At 56.2% G+C, this 6,000-nt stretch overlaps 1 protein-coding gene across 1 annotated transcript in view; it reads left to right on the top strand.

Moving 5' to 3' along the window:
- Nucleotides 1-340: 340 nt before the first annotated feature.
- The window catches only part of IMMP2L (inner mitochondrial membrane peptidase subunit 2), a 486,662-nt gene continuing 481,002 nt past the window's right edge, over nucleotides 341-6,000 (top strand). The window contains exons 1-2 of the mRNA XM_081102273.1: nucleotides 341-374; nucleotides 764-830. The gene's annotated coding sequence lies outside the window, so the exon portion shown is untranslated. The remainder of the gene's footprint in view (nucleotides 375-763; nucleotides 831-6,000) is intronic.

Genomic DNA, 6,000 nt, shown 5'->3' with positions numbered 1-6,000 from the left:
CCTGGGAAAGGGTCGTTCGACCGCCAAAGGGGTCGCGACCCACAGGTTGAGAACCGCTGCCGGAAACGCATGGCCGGAGGGCGGAGAGGAGAGCTCAGCCGCCGCCCTGCACTCCTGCAGCAGGAGGCCGGGGGTCCCGCAGGCTCCATGTCGCCCCCTGGGCCTCAGTGCCGCGCCCCGTTTAGACTAAATGCTGGGCAACCGCTCGCTGAACGACCCGTCGTGATCCGTCGTAAATCCCGGCCGGGTTTTGGCTGCCACCCGGCAGGGGCGGGGCCTCGCGCTGCCGCCGCGCGCCGGGGGGCGGGGGCGGGGCTTGCCGCCGGCGGAGGGCGGGGCCGCGCGGGCCTTCCCTGGGCCGAGCTGCGCTGCGGGTGCGGAGGGCGGGCGCCGCCGGCGGGTGGGGGGCCTTGAAACTGTGCGGGTGGTCTTGGCGCCGCCGCCGCCTCCGTCCGCGGGTCCCAGGACCCTCCCCGGGAGGTGGCCCGGGCGGGGCGGGCGGGCGGGGCTGGGGCGGAGGGCTGCCTGGCGGGCGCGGGAGGGAGCGTGTGTGAGTGCGCGTGCCGATCGGAGGCCTCCCCTGCCGCCTGCTCCTCGGGCGACTCGGGGCGATCCCGAGCCCAAAGGGAACAGCTGCGCCCCGAGTCCCGGCCGGGAGGGCGCGCTGTCCCCCCTGGAAGCGTGGGGCAGGTGGTGGGAGCTCCTCAGGCTGGACCCTCAGGATTTTAAAACACGTGTCTGTCTCTGTCATGTTTACTTTTAGGGTTTTGGCCAAATTGGGCACAAAATAGCCACTTACCCCTTCTCACCGAGGAAGAGCGGGAGAAAGGGTAAGTAAGCAATGAATGAGCAGGGCTGGAGGGAGCCAGGGCGCCCTGAGATGGCAGAGGTGCAAGGTCTACATCCCCAGCTCAGGTCCCCCGGGACCTTGGGGCCCAAGTCCACGTGTTCCCACCTCCCGCCCCAAGGGTTTCCAGGCTCAGTGCCCAGTGACTGGCAGCTGGCCCTGACCCTTCACTCCCTCGGAGTGTGGGCCTCGCACCTCTTGGGTTTGAGTATTAAAGAGCCTGAGTCACCCTGGTGACCAACAGGGACCTTTGCATTTTAAAAGGGGGACCCCTGGAAAAACCCCTCATGACCCCAAAGCACAGAGCGCATAGCAGCACGGAGTGTATACAGCACAGAGTGCATACAGCACAGAGGGCATACAGCACGGAGTGCATAGCAGCACCGAGTGCATAGCAGCACGGAGTGCATACAGCACGGAGTGCATAGCAGCACGGAGTACATAGCAGCACAGAGTGCATACAGCACGGAGTGCATACAGCACGGAGTGCATAGCAGCACGGAGTGCATACAGCACGGAGTGCATACAGCACGGAGTGCATAGCAGCACGGAGTGCATACAGCACGGAGTGCATAGCAGCACGGAGTGCATACAGCACGGAGTGCATACAGCACGGAGTGCATAGCAGCACGGAGTGCATAGCAGCACGGAGTGCATACAGCACGGAGTGCATAGCAGCACGGAGTGCATACAGCACGGAGTGCATACAGCACGGAGTGCATAGCAGCACGGAGTGCATACAGCACGGAGTGCATAGCAGCACGGAGTGCATACAGCACGGAGTGCATAGCAGCACGGAGTGCATACAGCACGGAGTGCATAGCAGCACGGAGTGCATACAGCACGGAGTGCCTAGCAGCACGGAGTGCATACAGCACGGAGTGCATAGCAGCACGGAGTGCATACAGCACGGAGTGCATACAGCACGGAGTGCATAGCAGCACGGAGTGCATAGCAGCACAGAGGGCATACAGCACGGAGTGCCTAGCAGCACGGAGTGCCTAGCAGCACGGAGTGCATAGCAGCACGGAGTGCATACAGCACGGAGTGCATAGCAGCACGGAGTGCCTAGCAGCACGGAGTGCCTAGCAGCACGGAGTGCCTAGCAGCACGGAGTGCATACAGCACGGAGTGCATACAGCACGGAGTGCATAGCAGCACGGAGTGCATACAGCACAGGGTACATAGCAGCACAGAGTGCATACAGCACAGAGTGCATACAGCACAGAGTGCATACAGCACAGAGGGCATACAGCACAGAGTGCATACAGCACAGAGGGCGTACAGCACAGAGTGCGTACAGCACAGAGTGCGTACAGCACAGAGTGCGTACAGCACAGAGTGCGTACAGCACAGAGTGCGTACAGCACAGAGTGCATAGCAGCACGGAGTGCATACAGCACAGAGTACATAGCAACATGGCTGCGTTGAGTTTCTTTGGGGACCTTCTCCCCAGCTTCCCGGGAGGGAGTGGCCAGGCGGGGCCTCCCTCTCAGGACTCTTGCTGTGAGACCCCCTCACCAGCATCCTCTTCTCTCCTGAAAAGTTGCCAAACAAAAGCACACGGAAGCCCTTGGAGGGTCGCTGTGATGTTCAGCGGGGCCTCTTTCCTCGGCCCTTTTCCTGGGGCTTTCCCATCCCCCGCCAGCACCTCCCTCCCCATGCCTCTCGCCTCTCCTGTCGGTGATGTGACACCCAGCCTCTCCCAGAAGGGTGGGGGGCACCTCTGCATCCCCTTGGCCCCACATAAGCCAAGGCTTTGAATTAGTTACCATTCCGCCAGCCACCAGCAGGAACGGGAAACCCACCTCTGAGATGCCCATGGGAAACTGGGGCTGCCCTCTGGCATCCCGGCCGCCTGCGCCTGCGTCTGCACCTGCCTTTGTATGTGTTTGAATCGCCAGGCCGGTGGCCACAGCACTGACTTTCTGGAAACCCCGAGAATAGCTGTTTAATTGATGATGGGTTCCCTCAAGGATTCAACAGAGATTGTTTTATCTGTGGATGAGCGGGGATGGTGGGGTGCGGAGACTGGTGGGGATGGCTCTTTGGCTGGAGCCTTCACCAGTTTTCCGAGGATTTTCTGAACAGCTAAGTGGTAATGTACAAGGCCTCCAGGTTCTGCTGGCCACTGGTGGGCGGGCGGGGCAGCTCTTTCCCTGCCTTCCCGGGCCTGTCCGTCAGGAGCTCCCCAGGCTGCCTGGCCCTCGCCATGTCCTGAGTGAACAGTGCGGTCAGTTTCCAGTACGTCAGTGTGTGGTGCCCGCATCATTGTTAGACGAGGATCTGTGTTCGGGTTCTCCCTTACGGGTGACGCAGGCGGGGAGGCTTGGCGAGGGCAGGGACGCACGGTGGGAAATAAATACCGGCGTTCACTCGCCTGGGCTTCTGTACGCGGCCCGCATTTTTTCCCCCCCTCATTTTTTATCCGAGTGATAAAGGTGTCTTTTTCTGGTTACATAGGTCTAAAAAAGCGACAAAGAGTGGAATCTTGCGAGGATATAAAAGGTAGAAGGCAAGTCTCCTCGGAACTCCCTCTCATAGTGCCACTGTCAGCAGTTGGGGTTGATTTCTTCGACTTTTAATTTCATAATTATATATTTCTATTTGGCAAAATTCTAAATGTCTGCCTTTTATCTCCACGTTTCTGGCTATTTACCACCATTCCTGTTTCACCCCAAATCCTCAAGTAGAAGTAGCATGCCTTTTACATACAGGCTTCTATTTATTTTTATTAATCCTCCCCGAGGATATTTTTCCCCATTGGTTTTTAGAGAAAGTGGAAGGGAGGAGGAGACACACACACACACAGTGAGAGAGGCACATTGATTGGTTGCCTCCCACATTCTCCCACCACCACCAGGGGCCAGAATCGAGTCTGCAACCCAAGAATGTGCCCTTGACCAGAATGGAATCTGAGACCCTTTAGCCCTCGGGCCAATGCTCCAACCACTGAGCAAACCGGCTAGGGCTGCAGACAGTCTTTTAGACGCAGGCTTGATTCCTGGCTCTGATTTTGCTAGATCTGCCCTCTGGGCCTGTTAACACTTCTCTGCTCCTTAGCTTGTCCTCTATCGAAACAGAGCAATGAGCATAGTTACAAGGAGTGTGTGCAACTAGCCACTGGCCTGCTAATTTCCCTCCCTGTATCTCTCTGGTCACCCCTCACATTCTTAGGACTTTTCTTGTGATTGTGGGAAAGGATCTAGTATTTCACTTTCCTGAAGGTGCTAAGCCTCCTGGGGTTTTGCATTTTCCCAGCGAATCGCCTGTTATAGCCCATCCTAGAATTTCCTGGAGGAGGCCTGACCCCTGATGCGGCTCAGACTCGCCCATCAGATGCCTGGTTCCACAGCCCTGCCCACACAGGTGGGGCCTGAGAGATGAAGGGGAAGCCCTTCTGTCCTGTGTTGAAGAAGCGCTGACTGCTCCCCTGTCAGGAGACACCCACTGCCCTGAGCTGAGTCTGAAAGCCAGGGTTTCCTTTCGATTTCAGGAAGGCCTGTGGCAAGTGAGCGTCACATAAAACTGCCAATGCTTCGTGTCCGAGTGTCACGATTTTGCCCAGCAGCGGGTTTAATAATACAGCTCAGCCGTGTAGTTAGTGTGTCTAACTAATGCTGCTCTCTGGGCCCAGGGAAACGAGTCCACAGATGTCTGATTTCACACTAGGCCCCGGGTTTCAGCACACGCTGTCAGTACATTACAGGCCTGTCCCCCGGCGTGCCACGGTGTGTGGCGCCTCCATCGTAAGTCCTCATCTCTAGGGCTGAGGATGGTGTTTTATTCAAATGACAGCCCACGGTGAGTGCGGCCCATCCAGACAAGCAGGTCCCCGCAGGGTCTGCCAGTGCCACTGCTCTCACAAGGCAGCAGGCGGGATCGTTTCCATCCTGCATGGTTTTTTATTTTTATTTTTTATTTATTTACTTTTTTTGCGGAAGAAAAATAGTCTTAAAGGGAAGCCTCATTTAAGGACCCTTTGTGATCCAAAAACTTATTTTTAAGTTCATTTTTGTTTGTGATGCTGATCGGGGTAATTATGTAGGAATAAAATAACAAGTAGCTTTCAGCTTCCTAGGTCAGGCCCCCACAGCTTTGTTCACTCACGGCACGCCCGCTGTGCGAGTGGTCCTGTAGACTCACCCATGTTTATAACAGGGTGTTGGAGAATCGTGGGTTCTGAGTTCCAGCCTGGAATGGCTGGACCACGTCCCCCTCCTTGTGGGGGCTATCTGAATACTCTGGAGGCTGCCTTCCCGGGTCTGGGACAGGCTGTGTCATGGTCGAGCTGTGTGGTCTTGGACACAAATTCCTTATCTGTGAAATGGGGCCACTTCTCGCGATCACTGTCAGATGGAGACCTGTAAAGTAGCCTGCTACTGGTACAGAGGAAGTCCCCGGGAAAGACTAGTTCCATTTTCTTGCCTCTAGGTCCTTGCTACCAGAACAAATATTCCCCATCTCTTACATCCCAGACACCCCCCCCCCCGGCCAGGACAGGGGGTGCCAATGAGGGGAACTCCCCGTGGAACCTGGTACTTGGTTGTGGGACTGGGAAGGGGTATGGAGAGCGATGGCAAAGGGGTGTGTGAGCTGAGGGGAAGGTGCCGGCCTCTCGCTCGGTCCATGGGCTGACGGAGGTCGATGAATGACTTCCCTCTTAGAAAGAACCCCTTTATCTCTGGCCTTCAGTCAGCCACTCGGCCGCAGACTCTGACCTCCTTACTGCCTGCTCAGTCCAATGATTAGCTTTTTCTCTTATCGCTTCGATGCCACCTGAATAACCCTGCATTTCTTTGTTTGTTTGTTTTTTTTATGGGGGGCTTAGTAGTAGATGTGTGCTTCCTTAGCATCTGGGTTTTTTCTCTACTCAAAGTCCAGCGGCTGTCTTCATGCCCTTTCCTTGTCCTATAGTTCATTCATTCCTTTTTAATATTTTAAGAAACTCTATTTTTATTGATTGCAGAGAGGAAGGGAGAGGGAGAGAGAGAATCGTTGAGAGAGAATCCCCTCCTGGGGATTGAGCCACAACCTGGGCATGTGCCCTGACCGGGAATCGAACCGTGACCTCCTGGTTCATGGGCCAACACTCAACCACTGAGCCATGCTGGCCAGGCTTTAATTTATTTTTATATTTTTTACACTATATG

This window comes from Myotis nattereri, assembly GCF_964212035.1.
Source record: "Myotis nattereri genome assembly, chromosome: 11".
Classification (NCBI taxonomy): Eukaryota; Metazoa; Chordata; class Mammalia; order Chiroptera; family Vespertilionidae; genus Myotis; species Myotis nattereri.
Note: the sequence above shows the minus strand (reverse complement) of the source record. Positions and strands in the feature narration are given on the sequence as shown.